Source organism: Macrobrachium nipponense, chromosome 14 (genome assembly GCF_015104395.2).
Source record: "Macrobrachium nipponense isolate FS-2020 chromosome 14, ASM1510439v2, whole genome shotgun sequence".
NCBI lineage: Eukaryota > Metazoa > Arthropoda > Malacostraca > Decapoda > Palaemonidae > Macrobrachium > Macrobrachium nipponense.
The window spans coordinates 61,901,884-61,927,264 of NC_087207.1; the positions used below are offsets into that span (position 1 = coordinate 61,901,884).

General features: G+C 36.7%; 1 protein-coding gene across 1 annotated transcript in view; it reads right to left on the reverse strand.

Annotated features, from left to right (window-relative positions):
- Positions 1-25,381, reverse strand: part of LOC135226549 (leucine zipper putative tumor suppressor 3-like) — a 231,023-nt gene that overhangs the window by 173,296 nt on the left and 32,346 nt on the right. The window lies entirely within an intron of this gene.

Genomic DNA, 25,381 nt, shown 5'->3' on the forward strand with positions numbered 1-25,381 from the left:
TTGGTGTTCGCTTGCCATGCAATGTTCATTCCCAAATTCGATAGAACATTCCCCCCTTTCACTACATCTACACACGATATCTTCGCATAAAAAAGTAACCTCTGTAACGTGGCCACGAACTTCGTTTCCTCCTTCTTGCCGCCAAATCACCTGCGCATTCGTTAGCAAACAGTTATGTGCACCCTCGCTCCTTTTGCGAAGCCGGGTTGAAAGTTGTTGAGTTCGAAGCATTCACTAAATACGATTAATGATGGAAAAGATTTCATTTGCATATTGTCATCGCGAGGGTTCACATTAATAAAAAAAATCATGAGTAAAGTTCTAGATACACAACGCATCATATATATATATATATATATATATATATATATATATATATATATATATATATATATGTGTGTGTGTGTGTGTGTGTGTGTGTGTGTGTGTTTATATATACATAAAGGTGTGTGTGTGTGTGTGTAAAATTATCCACCTGTAACGTTTCATATGGAATTCACTATGCGGTAGAGATAATTTACACCCAAGACGAATCGTAATTGACAAGTGCTTCTGCCCTGGGCAAGAGCTGAGGCATTTATCAGTTATAGTTCTTCGATAGGAAACGATATTTGTTGTTTAATATTTGTGTATATAAAGTTGTCGTGCGCGCATGAAATTATTATATAATATATATATATAGAGAGAGAAAGAACTACGTATGTCTAATGTTATATATAAATGCAGAGCAAAATGAGGCAAATGCTAGTGCATTACTGATGCTATAATTTAAATTTAGTACTACAATTTTATTAGATTCATTGCGGTTATTTAAAATGATGTCTCTTCATGAAGTAAATTCTGGATATATTCCCATGACAAATGTCTGCAGATTGGAGAATTGTCCATTATATTATTATTATTAATCCCTGTGGTCTAGTAGCTATCATTCTCTCTTCGCCCAGCGAGACCCGGGATTGATCCCAACGGTGAGAAGCGACTGAGGCCCATGTCTCCCAAAGTCCAGCATGACTCTGTAGACCCAGGCAGAAAATAAGGCGCATTAAAAGTACAAAATAAAGACACTTCGATTGAGGAAGCCTTATTTTAGCCAATGCAAAATTAAGGACTGTTTCTCAGAGCTACGGTACGCTAGCGGCTACGCATCGTCCCTGAGGTCGAAAGCGACATCTCGAGATTTCTCCTTATACTACCGTTATTTTTGACGGTATGACCAAATTAATAGTGGTAATAATCAACGGCAGGGAGAAGCATTGAACGATAATAATTCATAATTCAGTTTGACAGTTGACTCATTCATTTGTTCTCTGTCCTTCTTGGTCATATAACCCTTCTCCCTCTACTTCAACCAAATTTCTTGAAATAAATGTTGCATAACAGTCAAGGTGAATACTTCACGATACCACTGAGAGTATTTTCCATCAGTATATATATATATATATATATATCATATATATATATATATATATAAGTATATATATATATATAAATAATGAAAAATTGAAAAATAGACGGTGACACTGACCATCCAGTTATGAAGATATATAATATATATATATATATATATATATATATATATATATATATATTTATATATATATATATATATATCTTAATTATATATATATATATAGACCGTATACGTATGTGTATATATGTGTGTGTGTGTTTGTCTTTCACAGATAGATTTGTGTGTGTGATTGCGTGCGTAGTATGTATGCGAAGAATGTGTGACGCAAGTCAAAAAGAAGAAGACGAGAAATGTGGAATGAGGGAGAAAAAGGCAGAGAAAAGCTGGCACGGCTGAGAGGACGAATCAGAGTTGTGAGAATTCTGAAAAAAGCGCGATGTCTACCTAATTCAGAGGCGATAAGAATGAGGAGGAGGAGAAAAAAGATGCTGGGTAGAGAAAGAACTGGGAAGCAAAGTCCTTCTTATGCAGGAGGCAGAGCAAAAGTGCGCTTAAGGTGGAGAGAATGACGCGCTGCTTGTAGCTAGGTTCAACATGCTGTTAATGAGTCTCGTGCGAAACGAACTAAAGAGAATGGTGGAATAATGTGGTAGGGGTTTTCCTCGTAAGGAGTTCGTGCATCATTCACAAGTTAACTTACGAAGAGGAAATGGCCTGGTGTTCAATTATACACACACACGCATATATATATATTATATTATATATATAGATATATGTATATATATTATATATATATATATATATATATATATATATATATATATATATATATAGACAGAGAGAGAGAGATTAACTGAGTTTCTTCATTAGTAATAAATTGCATAATCAACGCTAACAGCGCCAGTCCCTAATGAAAATATTACTTTAAATTTTCTATATTAGGTTCGCCTCATCAGTAACCATACATTCATGAAGCTGAGATGGAGAGAGATTCCAATACATAAAGATGAACATCATAGGGTCACGTCTGCGTATGAGTGCTAACTGGTGGTATAACAAACAAGCGTTTGTATCTGACGTGGTTGACATGGTTATTTAAAACTAAATTTCACATATTTATATAAATGGGCATTTTGTGTTGCTGTCTGCACATCAATAACAACAAATCCTCTAAAAGTAGTCTTTAGCTAATAAGGTATGAGTCAAAACTATCCACGAGACACCACGAGATAAATGTCTGATGAAGAGAGTCGTCAATTCTAGACAAGAATTTAAGTACTATACACACTCTTCGCCCCTTCATTCAGATAAATAAATGCAAGGTCTGAGATTAGAGTTCGTCCTATTCCTCCTGTTGAAGGTGCTCTCAAGCTGCTTGGTCAGGACATGGCTTCAGAGAAAGTTGTTACGTACCTCATTCATTTCCAAACAGCTGCCCCTGGTCTACAACGAGGTTCAGAATACCATGACCTTCATCATCCTCTGCTGTAATTCAACAGGTACATAAAATCAAGGAGATGGGTCGTCCAAGCTACGCCAGAATACTCCACATCTCGAGACAGCCTGAACCTTCATGGTCTTTTCTCAGTGAGTGTGGGGACAATGAAGTCACTGCCCATAGAAGAGACATACCAGAAATTCACCCAACTGGAAGACTTAACCGACTAAGTTCCTAGACCTAGAGACTGCAAACTAGAGGTTGGAAGATGTGCCTCACAGACAGAGGTTGAATGCGGATTGGAGCACGGGCCCAAGTGCAGCGGTGCCCTCTTGAGTTTGGAGAGCTGAAACGCTTGGGATCCCACCTCCTGAAGGTTTCATCTAGGAGTGCCTTAGCCATCGACGTGGCCTTCTGGATATGCGATTTGGAAAAGAATGGGTTTCTGTGCATAGTGAAGGGTTTCTTGGTTCATGGATAGCAAGAAGGAATGATGTCTTTCCTGCAGAGAGCTAGGGAATTATTGGTATAGGGATCCTGCACAAGATTGGTGGTTCTTGAGTGACATAGGTTTCCTTATCCAATTGACTGGAGGCGTCGCTTGATCGAGGGTCATCGAAGCCATAGGAAGATTGTGCAGATCTTGGCTAGCCATCAGAGCAGAGAGGGAATGGCCCATCACTGTTCAAACAAAAACCCACATATCTATGAAATTCTGCTGGCAATGATACTCAAAGGGTGAGATCGCCTCTGATCGACAAAGGCCAAATACATATATAGTGTATATATATAATTAAATACTATACTATATATACTAAATATACTATATATATCTATATAACTATATATACATATATATATGTATGTATATGTATGATATATATGTATATACACACACACACACACACACACACACATATATATATATATATATATATATATATATATATATATATATATATATATATATATATATATTAATAACAAGGCTCTCTTAACTTCTCGAATACTTCACACTTTTTGGATACGCTTGTCACTACAAAGCCTTAGATGTAAAGGCAAGAATATGAAGTAATTCTGATTGGCTTAGCAGGACGCGAATCCTTATCCACAGATAATCTCATCAGTAAAAGAAGCTTTACCTTCCATGACCGGATTCGAAGCAGGGCATTTAAGGTTCCAGCGAGGACACTCCTGGATGCGTAGAGACCACTTTCTATTGAATTGATACATGCATTATGGAGAGTTTTGTGAATAGTTAGATGGTACCTAATTCAATTATCAAAATCAGGAGTTTTTTTTTAATATGTAATGGTTAGGAGAAAGACAGAATCGAAGCGAAGAAAAATCCCCAAAAGCCCGTGAGATGATTTATTAAGATCAATATATTATCCTTTATTTACTAAATAAATTCGTAAGTTTCTGGATTTGTAAAAGTCAAAGCATCAGATACATTTCTTTTTTTAGGTAAATTACGGATAAGTTCCGGATATAAGCTTTTAGCGGACTAATGAAATCTACTTTGTATCAACATATTGACTCAAAACCGTGTAAATTGGCAAAGTTCTCGTCAACATATTAAATCAACTGTTTCAAAAAATACTCTTCATTACATTGTTCTTCATAATTTTCTCAATAGACTTATTAAAGAAACGTTTTTTACCCCTGCTTGTACAAATCACTTCTTCAACTTTCAAGACAACGTTCCAGACGATTTTGCTCGCATGTTTTCCATATTTATGTAATCACTGCAACACACGCTGGAAGAACTGAGAGGTATGATGATCGAAGGAGCTTGCCTGGCGCTTTGGTAGTTACCGAAGGAGCTGGTAGTTATATGGCTAGACTGCCTAATTCAGCCATCAGGGATCTCTCCTCAAGGTGAGCAGCTCCCAATGACCAGGTAGAATTTTTCCCACATTTTTAGCTTCCAGTAGACAGCTTGAAACAAACAGTACTGGAGGCAATTTTCTTGCATAATGGAAAGCCCACACTAGAAGGAAAATCATTCCTAAAGAATTTTTTGTTCATGTTGACACGATTATCATTTTAGCATGGTTTCTTTAGGTCTTCAACTTTGTTAAGAAAGTTATTCATTTTAATGTTTTCTTCATTTCAAATACGTATATGTAAGCCTTTATATATATACAGATATATATATATATATATATAATATATATATATATATATATATATATGTATATATTATATAAATATATATCATAATATAATTATATATATTATTATATATATATATATATATATATATATATATATATATATACATATATATATATATATATATATATATATATATATATTTATATATATATATATATCGTTTCACCATGAAGTCTTCTTCCTCTAGAGATAGATGCTCCAAGTGATAGATGGGTAGACAGGCAGGTAAAGGAATTCATGATGTGCTATTTTTAACTGAAATCAACATTCCTTTACATCAAAATGTGTCTTCTGCAGAAAGCAAAAACTAACCTGGAAAACCATAAAACTGCTAGATCAAAAGACCGACTTAAATTAAACATAAATGTTAATTTGGGCGCCAAATGAACTTGTTGACTGAGTCCGCGACGTGAAGGAGGGTACTACTGATCATGTCTGCTTACGCAACAGTAAATAACTTGGGAGAGATTAGGGATCAGAAGACCTTCAAAGGCCACACGCAATGGAGACTAACCAAGATGGCGACGCCTGAGGACTCCTGACAAGACACAAGACCCTACATTGCAGGGGCACCGCGATGTCTGCCTGGCCTGTCCTGCACGAGATAAAGGATTCTCCGCCCCTGAGCATTTCCTTGCACATGGGTGGGGTCCTGTATCGTCAAGGATACTCTGGAGATTACACAAACACTTAAGTTTACCCTAACAGGATATTAGTCCCAATATGTTGCCTAGATGACGCGAGGGACTACTGTGTGAGATTATTATTGTTGATTTATTGAAGTGACGTCATATCGCCGAAGGTCAATGAAGGTGTTCGAAGCCTTGACTACCAACCCTCAGCTTAGGTGATCGTATTGGTAATCATGAGATAATGCAATGAACAGCAGGACAAGAAAGAGACTTACGAAGAGGCCATCAGTGGTGGAAGATGAGGAAGTACAAGTTAGGGAGACAAAGAGGCGAGACAATGGGATAATTGTCGAGAATATAATACAATACTGAAAAGAGAAAGTATCAGTTTGAAAACGATGATAACGAGGGAGCGTTGTCCTATCAAGAGCTACACAGTTGATATAGTGTAATAAGTATAAGGATGACAAAAAAGGAATTCATCAAAATCCTCAAAGCCGAGAGATGATAATTAATGGCAACACAACCTAAAACGAGTCTATAGAAACGGAAGCACTTCGATGGGAAGAATGCAACGTCTTGTGCTTGAAATGAGGAACACAACTGGACTGGTCATATTCCTTAAAAGCAATAGAAGCGTAAGAAACCAAATGGAAACATCAGAGCTTAAGTCCCACAAATTACCAAAAGCCTACAAATTAGCATAAAGGTCTCTCATCAATACAACCCTAATAATTACTTAAGACAGAACATCCTTTTGTAACCTTAACGGCTCGTTGAGGAGGTTGGCAGGGGGGCGGGGAGGGGGGAGAATGAGGGTGGGCGGTCAGGAGCATAGCAACAGGTAAAAAACATGAGCGTAACAGGAATCCAAGATGAACAGGAAGTGGTCTCGAGGGAAAAGGTCAAGCAGAGGCCAAATAGGAAGAATTGACTATACAAATAGTACAAACGCAGACGTTTGAGAACCAATAAACCGTTAGAAGAGCCTCTCTTGAAATCATCCCTTTCAAGTGACATTTTGCGGAGCCGTTCTGAATTTCCTGTGAACTTCGTTGCTTTTCGAGGTCACCTGTCACTCAAGTATTCGTAGCTTTCCTCAACTCGAATCCTGAAGCGCCAAATCTGGTTCTTTCATTCGGTTTTCTGAAGTTCTACACTGGGAATCTTTCTTCCCGTCTTAATGATGTTGTTGTGTCATCCTCACTGTAGGATTCCCGAGTGGCCTCTTTCCCAGTTATCCTTGAGGAATCTCACCGAGTCGACATTCTGGCATGAGACTCTGCTATGCCTGACTTCCTGCTCATGTTTTTATCATCGCTTCGCTGTAGCTTTTCGCCGCTGATGATGCGAAATCCGCTCCCTTCCCTATATATGCCCCGAGCGCCCCGCCTCCCCTCGCCCCTCTCTGCCCTCGCATGTCGTCTTTCTCTTTATCGATGAGCGCAATCAATCAGTTCTTCACTAAAGCTTCGATCACCCCATCTGTAAACTCCACCCCTTAGCCACCTTTGCTGCTTTTTTTTTTTTTTTTCTTTTTTGTAGTCATAGTGGAAGTTTATCTACCGTAAGTGCTTGAATACTTTTGACGAGTCAGATCGTGAAAATGGCTCAATCTCATGTAGAAGAATGTGACTGCCAATGCATAAAGTGTTCAGAAAACTATTCTGATTGCAATTTGTGTGTCCGACCCGCATTTATTCTGTCCGCCCTCAGATCTTGACAAGGCGTGATCCAACCCCCAGCTTACTCGGGCCTCGTGCAAGATTTTCCCCTCACGCATAAGTTGTAAAAACAATATTCCTAACTTTTAACGTTAATTAAAACGTGTTAAAATCTACAGTCAAACAGAGCCTTGATTCACCAACGAATATTAAAATAAGTACGTACGTGGTTTTATTAGACATAAGTTATCTGTACTGTTTAACATCCACATTATTTGTTTTTTACATTTCATTCTTATAAATAAATCATAAATATCCTATACTAAAATTCCTATACTAATAGGCCGAAGAAACAGCAAAGAAAGTCTTAGAAACAGAGAAAAGGAAAAATGTGAAATAATGAAGTAATATCATTATCATCATTATTATGTCAATTTAGTACTTTGAAGAATATCGTCATGTCCTGCTGACAAGAACACAGCGCGGTAAGAGGTCATTATCTTATTTTGTGCTCAAAATCCACTGGACATTTGACAGTGCAAAGCTGGTCACAAAATTCTGATGAAAAACCAATTAGGTATGTTTATACTCATAATAATGGCCTTCTCTGATCTCGGTCACCAAAATTCTCAATTCTTAAAAAAAATTAAATAAAAAAACTTATTTTTTAACTCCTTCGAATAGTTTTGTCTGATCTTGTAAAACGAGTCGCCAAACTTCTGAAAAAAAAAAAAAACTGTCTTTTTTGACCTAGCAAAATTGGTCGCCAAAATACCGAAGAATTTCTTCATGTTTACACTCTTGTCAACCAAAAATACTAAGGAAAACTCCTTCATGCCTGCTTTCCTTTGAATGTTCTAGTCGCAGTTTGCAAAATTGGTTACCAAAATTCTGTTGAAAAGTGCTTTATGTTTACGATTCTTGTACAGTTTTCCATGGAGGACTTCAAAATATTTTGACCCTCCTATTTCCAACAATTAATCTTTATTTTCAACTTGAACTGATAACATTTGATTAGCCTAAACGAAATGAATAAAAAAAGCAGTACAGGAAACGAATCAAAAGATTTTCCGAATTCCTCGTGTAGCCACCGAAAACTACTACGCAACCGCCAGACCCTTCAAATCCCGAAATGAATCGGACGTACCAATCACTCCCAAAGTCAGAAATGTCCAGGAAATGGTTGTGGAGGTCCTCTTACGAAAAATCGCGCAGTGGGTGGCAGTAAAAAAAGGTGCAGGGACACTTAAGCCCCTCACATATCACGGTTAGCAAACAAATGACCATATCTAATCCCACCTAACCATCCATGTCCTCTAAAGGAACCATTACTCTCTCTCTCTCTCTCTCTCTCTCTCTCTCTCTCTCTCTCTCTCTCTCTCTCCTGTTTCAAATTTTCTAGCCCTGGTGCAACAGCGGCTGGTTCCAACGGTAACGCTTCTGAAATTTTGGCCAGAACGTGATAAGGCTAGTCTCATTTGCCGAGATGCTTGTAAACGTAACTGCAAACACACACATATGCCAATTCAATTGCATGCCATAACTGGAGCAAACATGCACGCAGTAAGTCGGACACAACATGGGACACATCGCTATCACTTGTGCAAGGAGAAACTAGAATACGGGGCAATGAAATTAGCCGAAGCGTTTCGTAATTAAGATGCAACGCCACCATCTCCAGCGTAATATATACCTCGGTGTCTTATTGTGATAACGTCGTAAGATATGTGGCTGGGGGCTACCCCTCCTAAGAAGTCATTTATAGTAGCGCTACGAATGACCTTGAAACTGGCTGCCAGTCCACACTGATTCCTCCTTATATCAACTCTATATCCTGTTCATCCGCTCATGGGTAGATGTACATAGATATCAGCGAAGGAAAAGCTCCGTGAAATCGGGAACGAATTGTGTCATAAAACTTGTTTTGGGTCTTTGTGGCTCTTGAATTCTGGGCACGTCCCGCACTTGGTCTTGTTAACAGATTAAGATACCAATCGTATCAGATGCATCTTACACAGCGGTAGTATCGTTATGTGAAAAACCGCAAGTCCAAGAGTGAATTTGTATATTATAAGTAACAACAAAAACTAAAAGCATTTGGATAAAGTACCCTCCATCTACTAGTCAATGCAGGTCTTACACGAGTTCAAACTCTTCTGTTTAATGTATCACAACAAAATTTATTATTCACCTCATTGCATATGACTTAAGATATTCATATCATTTAACTTCATGCTATTATCTTATTAGACAGGTAGGAACACATGTTGTGAATAAACTAACTTTTTTACCGCTGCATGACATATGTACAAGCCTTTTAGAAGATTCATTAATGATGCACTAACTGCATTTTAACCTCCTTCGATAATCAACGACAGTGATCGTCCCGTACGAAATGAGAACTTCGAGAATTTCTTGAACGCTGCCAAATAACGGCCCCGAAGTTGGAAGGCGTCATGTTCAGATATCAATTCATAATGCTTCCCTATATTACGAATGCTTTAAAAATAATTTTTGGCCAAAAAAATATGATAAAGCTAGCCACTCAAAAGTCGTTTTATACTATAACAGAAATTAATGCAACACTTGACATGGTGATCCATTCTAAAAAGATTTTATTTCAATCATAAACGTACTCTGTTTAACTTTGGAAACTCCCTGTTTTCCAGGTAGCAGGTATATAAAGAATGTGCAGTTTTGGAACAGAAAATTGAACATTCTTCAGGTTTCAAATAAAAAGTGAAGATCTGAGTATTTAGATGCTGCAAGACCCATATGTGAAATTTCAGGTCTTACCGAGTTTGGTGGAGATATTATATACAGGGTGTCCATAAAGTCATTCCCTGATAAAAAAATTAATAACTTTAAAATTATTGTGGATATGACCATACAACTTTCACATTCTGTTGAACAATTACTAAAGTTTCTTTTGTTTGCCTACTGTGATCACTATCTGCCAGCTGAGTCAAGCATATCAGAAATGGTGTCATTCCAGAAGAAAGCCCAGTGTGTGTTATGGTACTACGAAACAAAATCACCTGTTGCAGTTGAACGCAAGTTCAGAAATGAGTATCGACGAGATCCACCAGATGTTAAAAGCATTAAAGACTGGTATAAAAAGTTCACAGAGACTGGAAGTGTTGAAGACAGTAAGAGAAGCGGTTGTTCGTAACTTTCTGGATGCAACCTTCCCCAACTGCTGGATTGGGAGAGATGTCCCAACAGAATGGCCGCCATGTTCACCACACATTACCCCTCTTGATTTTTTCTTATGGGGTTATATCAAGGATAAAGTGCACAGTACACCAGTACCTAATGTTGAGACCTTAAAAGCAAGGATAACAGCAGTTCTAACAACGGTGACTATGGAGATGTTGGAGAATGCCTGGTGTGATATAGAATTTCGCTTAGACGTACTTCGGGTAAATAAAAAAAAAACTTTAGTCATTGTTGTTGAAAATGAAGAAAACCTTATACCTCTACCTAACATGGTTTGTGTGTAAGAAAGGTCTGAAATCCGGGAAAGACTTAACAGACACCCTATATATCACATATATCCGCAGGATAAAAATATGAGGCGGGGTGTAGGTCCTGACCGGTTTCGAAGCCAATGACGAAGGACTGATACATAGTATTATAAGTCACAAATATATATATACTACAGAGACAGTACTGACGAACATATACAACCGTTTGAGATTGCAGATCCACCCACAGGCAGGTGTCAAGGTGGAAGTGGCTTTCAAAACTCATTTGGCTAAAATACACAATATATTCTCAAGGGACTACCGATAAACCCACCGTAGGAGACAACATATCCACACCTGACAGGGATCAGGGAGGCGGGACTGGAAACTCATTAGCACTACTGCCCCCTTACTGTTTTTACAGATATAATGATCCTATTTCTATACATCTCTAATGCCTACCTTAAAATCTGAACAATTTTTAAATCTCATTTGATGTTAAAGCATCAGGTTTATACATTCCTTGACTGATGTTCATATTATGGTTGTAACTTTTTTTTATAATGCTAGATTCAATTATATTCCTTTCCATTACATTATTAGAATACACAGTCTCCTTTTTGCCCCTTCCCAGTTAATAGCATGATTGTTCTCACTAACATATACAAAAATACCACTATTTCCCTGTGCATATCTCATACATTTTTTATGTTATCCTATTATCTTTTCCAGTGTTTTTCCCGTTTGACCAATGTAAAAGTTGTCACAAGACTTACATGCAATTTTATATACACATCCTTTAGTATTGTCTGGGGAGTTCTTGACAAGTACATGTTGAAAACAAAATTATTCTATACAATACTTTCCCGGATCAATCAATTTTAGGCAAGTGGTTATATCACCTGCCAGCGAAAATCTCAACTTACAGAGGTAAACCGCCATATATTGATAGCTGTCTGCGTTTCCTGGTTATGGACAGATATTTATTTCAGTGTATATTAATAATAAAAGATACCGAAAATTGCTAGAATACGTATCAAACAAAGAGGGATACTTAACTGACCTCTTTCTCGGTCTTACCTAAATGGCAGTTGAGGTTGTTGAAAAGGTAGAATAATGGTGAACGGTTCTTTAGTCTCCCATAAACTCATTAAAATCAGTACAAACACTACCAGTGAGGCTATTTCTCAGGTTCTTCTGGGAGAAGGCTAAGGAGACCAATGATAGGGTAATAAAAGACTTGCCATAGGTACTAAAAGATTCGTGAAAGGGGCACTGTGGCAGCGTGGTATTTGAACAAGCTTCTAGATCGATATTGGAAATTGAACACCGAAATTTAAGATTCGCAGAAAATAACAAAGCAGGAAATCTCCCGAGAACGTCCTTGATCAAATCACTGTTGTTGGAATACAGAAAACTGCCGCTTAAATTTAAGCCACAACTTTATGAGGATTAAATTACTAGGATGTTGATGACTGAATTCATACGATATTCCAATATCGTTTCTGTAGATGTACTGAACATTACAATTAAGATTTAGATTCCTGGAATTGTTAGATCTTGCATTTTTTTTCAATTGCTGTGAAACAAAAACAATAACAACAAAAGTTTGGAGCTGAGGTTAACACCAAACTAGGATAAATAAACAAAAACAATTATAGCATTGCCAATGTAAAACGGAAAGGTGCTAGATCCATACTTTTACGTGACTGGAAGATGAGCACTACAACTAGAGTTATATCATCTGCATATGACACAAATGTGGCAGCAGTGAAAAAAAAGCAACAAAGGTTGCAGAAGCTGAAACATAATGCAGGGTCACTGAAGGTCCTTCAGAAATCATTCCTAAGTTATGGAGACCGCGAAAAAGCACTGTTTATTACCGAGTTAATAAAGACAGTACTAGTAAATTTTGTCGAAAAACGCTAGTGTTCTTATATACACCTAGAAACCATTTTCTGGATTGAAGATGTTCCATTGGAGACATAAAATCTTTATAGAAAGACTGAGATGGGTCAGTGATCACTGACATTTGTTCTCTTTGGAATGACCTCCATTTCATTTCAATCACCACTGATCTTGAAAAGTGCTTTATCGAAATGAAAAGAGGATTATATATGACGATGTGTATAATAAGATGTATGGACATTTCGTCTCTTCATTCTATACGTATTGCTTGACAATCCGGAAACGAGGACATCCGTTTGTAATTAAAAAAGACAGGATTGGCTTCAAACATTTTAAATCAGCTCAAAGAAATGTATGAATGAATAAAGATATTATAGATATGCTCACAAAATGGGCAAAATCATAATGGCCTCTTTCCACAACAATGGGAGAATATAAACCATTTTATAATTGAAGAACATCAAAAACTCTAAAAAGAAAGAAAAAAAAACTTAAAGAAATGATGTCAAAGTTCTTAGGCTATACTCGGTCACGCTGAAATGTCAAGTTATTATTATTATTATTATTATTATTATTATTATTATTATTATTATTATTATTATTATTATTATTATATTATTATTATATCAAATTTCCTCGGGGTCTTCATGAATGCCACCTGCGAACGCTGTCTCTCATTTATCTCGTTTATTGAAGGGCAAATAAGACCCTCCACGTATGTCACATGCTAAGACAAAGAAAGAATATGTCTTGGGTAAATGGTTTAAAAAAAAATAGTCGCTCAAGGATAACAGATGAGAGAAGAACTCCTCAATGGGGTCTTCGGCCTTGGCAACGGTACTTGAACCTTGCCTCCCGCGCTCATCTCGACATGATTTAGATATATATATATATATATATATATATATATATATATATATATATATATATATATATATATACATATATATATATGTATATATATATATGTATATATATATATATATATATATATATATACATATATATATGTATATATATATATATATATATATATATTATATATATATATATATATATATTATATATATATATATATATTATGCATGTGTAAGCAGCAGGAAATCTTTTCACCAGATGATGCAAAGATAAGACAATAATCAATCCCCTCATTCATTATTTAATTTCGGATTAAACGCTGAAGGCTCAAAGCAGATATGTTATACATATGATATATACATGTGTGTGTGCGTGTGTGTGTTTTTATTATTCATTTATCTACTTATCTATCTATCCGCCTTATGCTTTTTTATATATACAATTCCGTTACTATTTTTCCAGAAGGCGATTGATTACTTTTAATTGATTTCCTTCACATCCTTATTGTTCAAGTTCTTTAACGTTCTCCGCTGGAAACGAAGCGAGAAAAGGAAGCTCTTGACCTTGAATCTCATCGGACTCATTCTTTCATTAAGAAAAGACAAAAACAACGAATGATTTATTGGTTTAGTAGCAACAACAACAACAACAACAACAAAGCAACCAAGTACAGGCACCTGCTCCAGCCTCTGATGCTGAGATTTAAACTAGCAGTCATACCTAATGAACGATTTTCACTTTCAAACAGCAAAGAACTAAACCAGCAAAGTAATTACTCATCAGGAATTATTCACATCTCTCCTTAAAAGGGGTAATCCCAGCCCTTCCTTTAACAGACACCAATAACTGGAGGGTAGTGGGCACCTCCTCCTCGAGAAGTAAATGAAAGGGTACGTTCTCAAACGATCATCCTCTAAAGAGGGAGCTTTTAGTCTAGCAATCTCTCGTCTAACAATTTCAGCGAACAGATGGCCACCAATCACACCGACTCCTTGAGCAGAAGCCGCCCCGCTCTGGAGGAGCCCAAGATTCATCATCTCTTTGCACAGAAAACGATAGTTTCTTGCTATTATTTTTTTTTTATTATTAGTGAATGGCAATTACAGTCCATGAAATGAGAGACTATCCCTCCTGCTTAATTTTCTGGTTGCCGCCAATGCCTGGAATGCTCGCGGGATCGATGTTGCGTAGGACAAACACTTAGGCTGCTATGCCTGGAATGTCACTCAAATCGTCCCTGGTATTTTGTATTTTCATTCCTTTCACCCGTAAGTTGTGAGAATAGGATGGAGGACGCCGTGATATTTGGATCATGAAATAGCAGATATCAAACGTTTGAGAGAGAAATGAAGCTTAGAAAAAATCTCATGATAAAGATGTTCAAATGAATACAGCCATACACGGAGGCAAAAGAACGAGGTAACAAAATAAAACGTGGATGTTTGTGAAAGTATGGACATTATTGTTATCACTGTCATTATTATCTCAGCGATAAGCTTTTACTGGAGCAGGTGAACCGAGGATGAACTCGCCTTACAACAAGACTTCCCCATCCGGATATAACCGGCTTCTTACTCTTACTCCAGTGTGCAAATTACTCTTCAAATTCTATTGGAAACTAACTTGTCCGTTTCGACAAAGAAGATGAAAAGGTTTAATAGACTTAGAGAACTTCCTTTCAATTAATTAATATATTTCTCAGTGAAATATAGAAGTAATTGAAATTCAATAGCGTCTATATCCTGTAATCTATATTTCCGTAGCTATTAATACCTTAATCCTATATATCTTCGTTAACATCTTGAATATATTTTTTGATGATTTTACAAAAATATTAACTTGACTACTTTCAAGGGGCAAGATGCAGACATCGACATCTATCTAAAGAGGATGAAAAAAAACCTACTTAATTCCATTGTTCATTTTTAAAATAATAATAAAATTAAATATCTAAAAGACATTTTAACAGAAAATTTAAGCGATCTGTAATATATTTACTCTCACCAAAGGAAATATTCTCTCTCTCTCTCTCTCCTCCTCTGCTCACTCCTCTCTCTCTCTCTCTCTCTCTCTCTCTCTCTCTCTCTCTCTCTCTCTCTCCACAAAAATAAGACCAATTATAAAGTATTCAAAAGACTATCAACTTTCCTTTTGTCTATTATTACCTTCCCCTCAACAAGTATTTATTTTACTTACTAAGATGCATCCAGTAAGACCCTACCTGCAAAAGAAAAAATGAGATTGTATAATATTATCACTGAGATATCAGTAGCACCTCATTACAACTTTTCAGCCACTGATGAATACAGTTCATTTTCTAACAATGTGTAATACAATATGAACTGAATATATGTTGAGTGAAATGAAATTATACTATGGAACAAGAAAGGGTAATGACTTGTAACGACTGTAAGTGAAGCCATGCGGCAACCAATAAGTAGGTACACTGAAAAAATTAAACAAAAGAGACTGGTGAATGTATATATATATATATATATATATATATATATATATATATATATATATATAATATACTATTATATATATATATATATATATATATATATATATATATATATAATTCATATATACGTATATATGCTTAAAAATCACAGCAGACGCACGTGACTTCAGCATATAGGCGAATACCACGGGAAAATGACAAGTAGAATCTCAGTACCAAGCGCTTTGACGTGTCTATTCATGCATCTTTGGTGTGTATGCATGTATATAATTATGTATGTATGCATATAATATATACTTGTACATAATTTATTTACCATACGCCTTTTCCACCTTGGAATTATATATAAATGCGAAAATATGTATGACAGTCTAAAAGAAACTGAGAGAAAGTTCTATAGAAAGTGTAAGTTTGATTGGAGATGAGAGCACCATTCGAGAAAGATGAATGAGTGAATCAGCTCCAGAACAAGATGCTGCCGGCTGTCAGAATGCGCCCCTGTGTCGATGAAGTGAGTACTTACTGTGAAGAGTTATAGACTACGAACGACAGCTGGAATGTCGGCCTCATGTTTCAGAGTGGAAGAATGCTGGTTGAAGTGACTAGGAGGTTTGCGGAGGAAAATGAATAAGCTACTCTGGTATAGTGATGATGATGCAAATGAATGGCTGTTCAGTATGCGTAAGGTGTGTTTGGATGACTGAATGGTTCGAAAGTCTTGTTACCCCAAACCAAAGAGAAAGTTTCCCATGAACGATACCAAAATACCCAACAGTTGAAGGACGCTGTTCGGGCAGCATTTGCGACAATTGTCAAATCACAGCTTCATCGAATATCACACACAATGAACATGGCGCCGTATCATTTTGAGCCACGAAAATGGTGTTCATACAGACCGTCTCGATGTGTAAGCAAATAAACTGAATCCTGTACATCTTCTTTATTACTATATTACTTGTTCTTCTATTGTTTCAGTGTTTTTATTTCGTTCTTTTGTTCTTACAGCGAATAAACTGAATCCAGGATATGTATTTTGTGTTATTGCAACACTTGTACCTCAGTTGTTGGTACTTTGTGGTAGGGATAACAAGACTTTCGGACCACCCTGTGCAAAGTGAAAGGGGACAAACATCGATATAAAAGGCATTGAATGTTGACGATGCTAAAATAGGCACACATTGAAAACTGTATGGCAAGATTGGACAGAAGATTCAGACACAGTGGGTGGCCGTCTTATCAAGTTTCCTCCAGATTGTTTGGATCATAATGATACTAATAATAGCTACAATCGTAAAAGGATGAAATAATGACGATGAGAGTAACAGTAAATGACAAATACCCATAAATTTCTCATTTGAAAGCGTGAGGAATCGTGCTAAGGTTTAGGTTGTGTGAGGTTGTCTTACTTGCTCTTGTTGGACGAGTGGTTTTCGCGCTTGGCTACCAATCCGGTGGTCCGAAGTTCGATTATTCCCGGCTTGGCCAACGCGGAATCAGAGGAATTTATTTTTGGTGATAAAATTCATTTCTCGATATAATGTGGTTCGGATCCCACAGTAAGCTGTAGGTCCCGTTGCTAGGTGACCAATTGTTTCCTAGCCGCGCAAGAATATCTAATCCTTCGGGCCAGCTCTTGGAGAGCTGTTCATCAGCTCAGTGGTCTGGTAAAACTAAGATATACTTAATTTAACTTACTTGCTCTTCAGAGCAAATTATTATGATGTGATTTTGTTACTTTCATATTTACAAGATATTAAATGGAAATTAATTTCGATTTGCGTCCATATTGGGCATTTGAAAAATCTACTTTTTACGGAGATGCGCATCTGTTTTATTAGATCTCATATTCACCTGATTTTTCTTGATTTGTGACAAAAATAAAAAGGAACTGATTATTTCTAATAGATTTATTCTAACTATTATTGGTAAACTATGAAGATCTAGTAATGTGATTCTGGATTCATTCCTTCATTCTCAATATTGTTGACGTTAGATCACTTCGACTTTACTGAAGCAATACCTCCAACTGACCGAGTGCATTTTTTTTTCTTCTTTCGTGCATCATATTGAATTTCAGCATGATATTTCTATCAGAATAATACAGTAGCTTATTATTATCAATACTATCAGCAAAAATATTGTAAAACAAATCATGAAATTGTTCATTTTTTCTACGCATTAAACTACCAATCATGTAACTACCGAATTTTTCACATTTTTTTTGTAAGTCATATTACGGGAACTCTTAATAATAACAATAAGCATCATTATCATCATAATGATGATGATGGTGATGAAAAATATCCAGTACTGTAATATCTTCCCATTTTTTATAGCTACGTCATGACATTCTGGGAAACTCTAAGGAAAAATCTACCCCGCCTTCCCGGTCATTTCTTGACTTAATAATAATAATAATAATAATAATAATAATAATAATAATAATAATAATAATAATAATAATAATAATAATAGGCAGAGTGAAGTTGATGGTAATGGTGAACAAGAACTAATCTTTCTATTGATTTCTGATGGAATGAAGTTAAAATCATGTTTCTTTTTCTCCTTTGAGAAGAGGGCGTTGCAATGATGCAGGTCGAGCCTCAATATCATCTCTTTATATGTTGACAGGAGATAGATATTACTAAAGATTTAAATTGTATTATTATTATTATTATTAAGAAAAACTGTGCCTTCTAATGAGGAGTACAAGTAAATATCAAGCCTTACCAGAGACCATTGTGAACGCTTACCACACCTTTTAATGCCTCTTAAAGGGAGAATCCTGCCAAGATATTACTATACAGAAGATTTGGATTTGGTAATATGTTTGTTTTTCCGTATCACTATACAAATACATCACAATGATTACTTCATAGTTTTTCAACTTTTTATAATAAAAAGATGTTCATAGCTGAAATCAGTTTTTACTCATTTGTTCAGACTCGTTTAAGTTTCTACTATGAGATTCAGGGCCTCGGTAACACGGTTTTTTCGCAATAACTTTTTATCTATGCATTTCATAAATATAACACTTATTCAGAATACACATTATATCTACACATAAATTTTGACTGTATATTCTGCATTACGTAGGTTGAAAAATTTTGGTACTTATAATGTAAAAGTGACTTTTTTTGAAGACGAGCCAACTTACTCAGAGAAAAGGTTTCGAACGCACTCGTTACGTAACTTATGACAGCATTTCTTCCTTCTTTCTCGATGGATGATTGGCTATACGTAACGAAGGCTAGACCTCTGGCAACAATGACATAAAAATGTAAATACAAGCAAAGCAGTACACCTTTACGAACTCTGAAACCTCTCCACTGATAATTGTCATAATGAACAAACCAACAAAATATGTTAATAAATACAAAAACACTTCTATTATTAGTCTAACTCCCAAAATAAGTGTCCTAAGAAATTATAGTCTACTTTATAGGTCACAATCAGATTGATAAGATGTAGGGAATAGTTGGTAATTTTCAAAAACATAGTAGACAAACTTGATTTGATAACTGCTATATCCAATGTCAAGCAATTTTTATTTATTGGCTATCTACCTATTTACTGAAAAAAAATAGCCGGTACCGTATTTTGGCTTTAAACCTTCACCAATAATTATCGTCAGGATGATGACTTCATGAGGCTCCACCCACTTTGGCCTCGTTATAATTCAGGATAACACTGAAGGCTATCATGTTGGATTAGAAAATTTAACTTCTGGCTATAAAAACTCATTTCTCGAATTCTCGAGTAGTTGTAAGAAGTGCTAAATGATCCTCAAGGATCCCAGCAGTTGGCCTAAATGTTTAATTTATGTATATTACTGCTATACTGCTGCGGCACTACTGCTACAGTAGTATTACTACGCTAGCACAGATACCCCACCCACATCTATGTATCGTTCCGCCATTCATAAAGTCTTTGGGTTTCAGAGCCGATGAAACAAGGTGAATGAGTTTCTGTCTGGTGGATGGGCGGAGCAACATTTCGTCAAAAGGTGTTTGCATTGCTTACGTAATGAATGTTTTTCGACTCTTGACTCGTAATACATTGTTTACCTACCTATCTATCGATTTCTGAGACATGCGAAAACAAACAAAACACCCAAGCACACAAATGCCAGTCTTAGTAGCAACAATCTGCTACCTTTCACAAAGGTTTGTCAGGTGGCTGATTTCCAAAGTGTGATTTATAATTCTAGAGTCTATCCACCTGGTGGGGGTTGTCGCTGCTGCTCTCTTCTGTGAACAGGAAATAAATCTATATCTCAGTGTTATGAATAATGATTGCTTAAAAGACAGACATATTTCTTTACGTCAAGGATTAAAGGTGTTGTAGATGAATATTAAGAAGTATTGTGAACCCCCCTCGACTAATACAATTAGAGACTTTCTTGCTTGGCGTCCGATATTGCAAAAATTAATTTGGTACTCTCATACCTTGCCCGGATAGATGAAGGCTGCAAAAACGGTTTTTGTGAAAGAATTCGTGTTTGATTTAAAGAAAAAACCTCACGAATATGACTATAAATGAGTCATCTGACTCCAACAGATACAGCACCAACTAAGCCGAGGGATGTTATCAGGGATGCGCTATGCGGACTCATTGTCGGGATTTTATGATAAACAAGGCCAGCTGATGAGAGGAACTTTCCCAAACAATGCCCTTTTATCAGAGACGTTATCAAACACTAACAAACTATCAAAGGGATTTTGTTGGACACTTCCATCTTATCAAAGGAAGTTTACCTGAGATGATGTCATTTTATCAGAGGAATTTTATCATATATAACATCAGCTTAGCAGAGGAATTTTATCAGACAAAACCAGTTTATCAGTGAGATTTTATCACACTAGACCAACGTCATCTAAATGTCTTTGAAGTATTTTGAGACTATTCCCGTTGAACTGGATGTTGAATAGAATTTACAACTATTTTTACCAGAAGATAATTCATTCCCGGTTAAAATTTTCAAACAAACATGAAAGTTCATGAAATACTGATATCGAAGAAGCATCCAAACTCAGAATTTTCAAGCAAAGATCAGTTGGTTGAAAATGAAGATAGAATTTTTGTCAATAATCTCCTCAGTTATTTTGAAAACGGGGAAGGACTTCTAGCCAATAATCATTTGACCTTCAGGTTATGGAAGAATGCGTCTGCGTTTCTTAGGAGGAGGAGTACCTTCCAGGCTTATTAGAAATGCGATGTGAATCTTTCTATGAGCCTGGCCTTTCTGTTCAAGAAAGAGCGTCCATTTTGAGGTAATGGGTTGACCTTTCAACAGGGTCTGCATTGTATATGGTTGAAGCCGCAGGTGATTTTGTCTTTGGTACTCTGGTCATCCAGCCTGACTCCTGCATAGCATACTTTAAGCTCTAGGACAGTTGCCTTAGAGAATATCAGCCGAACGCCTCATTTCGGTCCAGTGCGATTTTGAAGTTATTCGATGTATCTACTACCTTTAGGTAGCTGGTCTTCAGAATTATCATTCGCTCATGGTTGATATTTACCTGGAAGTGAAGTCCAGGTTTTAATGAGTCTTTTTCCCCTCTGCTTTGAGAATTTCATGATTTCAATTAAGTTCAGCTAAGGCATCTATGAAGTCAATCGGAGCCTTGGAAATCAAGTCCTGTTCTAAACTCGGAGTTTAAATGCTACCCGGTAACAGGGTCGTTTTGAGAATGTCACCGCTGGTGTTGGCAAATTCAAAGCAACTGAAAGCGAAATGTAAATAGCACTGACACAAAGTCAACCTAAACATATAACTAACGTATTTGTGATAGTAGGCTGAAAATATTCACTTTCTCTCGGAACTTGAAAACTTTGCTATGCAGATGACCTATCTGCGTACACCATCAATGAAGACGATAAGTGGAGGTCAAAATGCCCAACAAGAAACAGCTGGCGAGACACACACAGCTGCGGTGACAGTCTTAAGGTTAAAAATATGATAAATGAATAGAAAAAATATGCACACTTCTGAATGAGACCCCTTCTGATCAACTAAAATACCGCTCATACACAGAGACCAGGAGACGGATCAGCGTAGGCTCAGCATAAAGAAATAAACAAACCTGGATGCATAAAAGGCAAAACCTCCCCTTCCATAAATCCCCACGAGGCGAGGAAGGGTGTGGCTTATACGCACAGGCGGTTTTCCTGCTTAATTATTATTTCTAGACGATAAAATCTGATTGTTATCTACCAACGCTTCCTTCTATCATCTTGGTTAACCCATTCCTTTCACAAAGCCATCGAGTCAGATTGTTTAATGCCGTACCATAATTCATCGGTCCATCTACCTGGCATATTTCCATTATAATGTGATGAACTGCTTGGAGAACTCATTTAGTTCGCAGCTGGAGGCTCCAGGAATTTTGGATCATTCGCGGGTTGGAAACTTATGCTCTCTCTACTCATCAGCCTTACCAGCCAACAACCCCCACCCCGCTCTCTCTCTCTCTCTCTCTCTCTCTCTCTCTCTCTCTCTCTCTCTCTCTCTCAGATATGCAAAACACTGGCACACCCACGGAATGCAGCATTTCTTTTAGATCCTTTCTTACAATGATATTGAAGGAATTGCAAATTCGTGATGCAGCCGACAGAGCGGAAGCGCATTTTCAGAATTCCTTTCATAATATTCAAGAAATTGTTAATCCTCGACGCATTTGGAAAAATGTTTGAGTGCTTCTCTAATCTGCATTTGCAGTTCTTCTTCACAATTACTCTCTAAACGATACAAACATACTGTAAAGCAAGTCATATTCTCAACTGTGTGTCATAAAGCAACAATTTTGATTAGAACGATTCATCAAATCATGTCTGCATTAGTAAAAAGGGAAGGGTAAGGGGGGCGGGGGGTTGCTGGAGGAGAATCCCTATGTGGCAACAGAACAAGAAAAGGGACTGCCCCTTTCTGCTCCTTGTTACTCTTGCTTTATCTTCCTTTCCTTTTATCTACCGAGGCTGGCTACATATTCTGTTCCTGGACTTGATAGAGCGATGTGACGTCATATCATAAATGAAGGCTTGTCCCGTATTTAGATCATCATATTAAGGATCTTTTTATATATACAAAACAGACACCTAGGAAAATAATCATATACGTATATTCAACAGTTATAACTACAACTGTACAGACATAGACACACACAAACATATATACGTAAATATATATTATATATATATATAATATATATGTGTGTGTGTGTTTGTGTGTGTGTGTGTTTTGTCTGTCCCTTCGCAAACCGTAGAAAAAAAAAACATTAAACAGTCGACTTTGTCCACTCAGCTATCCACAGAAATAATAAGTTTATATCAACTCTGCTGCACATATTCCTGCTAAATTCAAGTTCTGTCGATTATATATATGATATATATAATATATATATATATATATATATATATATATATATATATATATACATAAAGGGAAAGGCAAAATCCACAAAGGAAAGTGAAACAATTGAGTAACCGCTGTCAGACCTTTCGACTTTATTTATATGTTCATCACGTTCCAAATTTTCGTGATTCAGTTATACATACACACATACATACATACATATATATGTGTGTATAGATAGATAGATAGATAGATCTTATCAAAAGAGCAAACATAAAATTTACATAATTCTAACCAAATGCTCCCTGTCCCAGAACTACAATAAGAAGCCGCAGTTCACCCTACCCCTGACCCAATATTAACAATGATTACAAAATTACCGACCCCATAACGTATGCAATTATAGTGCCAGGCTGTAATTACAAAGCGATGCCAGATGACCTACGTGACCCGTGATGGCCTCTCTTGTCTCCTGGTTGTGACGTCACGAAAGGTTATAATGTTAAGGCTTGTTCTCTGGGTATTTGTTTGTTCGTGTATATTTGCAAATGATTAGTCTGCTTATTATATACATAAGAGACCTTGAAGTACCCTAAAGGAATTACGAAAGGCGTGTTAATAATAAAACTAAAACAGTTGTCTAGCCCCTGATAATCCTAAATAAAAGTAATAGAGACAAGAAACTGAACAATGTTCTGATTGCCAAACAACGACCAATCGTTTGTTAATGACCCACGTTACCGATTCGAAGGCCACTGGGATTGAATAGAGCCATTTGAACGAGAAGATGTCAAATAATATTTAACTCAGGACCCACTTACTTGATTTTCTGACTTTCATAAGTCATCCATTTCTATTTATCTCTTGACACTTAGCTGCCCAACTCCTTCAACTTTACCAATCCTCCAAAGATAGGAAAAAGGAACCTGCAGAGGATACGAAGGAGAAACCTGTAGATGATACGAAGGAGGAACTCCAGAAGATACAAAGGAGGAACCTGTACAGGATACAAAGGAGAGACTGCAAAGGATATGAAGGAGGAGCCTGTAGAGGATACAAAGGAGGGACTGCTGAGGACAATAAGGGGGAACCTGCAAAGGTATAGGATAAGAAGGAGGAATCTTAGAAGATACAAAAGAGGGACCATTAGAGAGGAATATATTACAAATGGACGCACAAATATCGAACCAGAATTGTCCAAGAAAAGAATACATTTGGGTACAGGAAGGATAATCAGGGCAATGTCAGAATTTAAAGATAATGCAACAGTTTGGGGTCAGGTCCTGAGGAGGAAGGTTGCAGCCGGATCCAGATTTCGAGATAGCAACTTCCCAAGGTTGAGAGAGAGAGAGAGAGAGAGAGAGAGAGAGAGAGAGAGAGAGAGAGAGAGAGAGAAAAGGATAATATATTAATTATAATGATGGGAAAAGGGAACGTTAAGTACGCACAGAAAGACTAAGTATGAATAAATTCGTTGCTTTGGCTCGCTATAATCGCCATGGGGAAGTCCATAATTAAAAGCAACAGCGTCGCAAGGATAGGAAACTGCAGCTAGATTGTCAGTATAGTTAAATGCATAGTGAAAAATTCTCATTGTTTAAGCTTTGTGAAAAATATTTGAGCTAATATGATTTTTTCCCCAAAGGAGAGTTTTGACCTTTTCCTACTCTGACGTTAATCTCGAAAACAACTCCTTCAAAAGGCTGAATTTATTCATGTATTCACGTTGGTAAAGTGTGCATGTGTACACATAGGTACATAGTAGGAGGCCAACTAAAGATCATAGATGTCAGATTTAATAGAAAAAGTCTTTTTAAAGTCCATTTGGAAGAAACACTACACAGCCTCTGGGACTGACCACGTCTTAATTGATCTCACATCCATCAACCTGTTCTTTGTCAATTTTCCTCCACTGACAAATGCAGCGCCTTCGTGCTTTTGTCATCAGTTGTCCCAGAAAGGCAACGAACATGTCCCAAAAATAACAGTTCAGTTTCCCTTAAA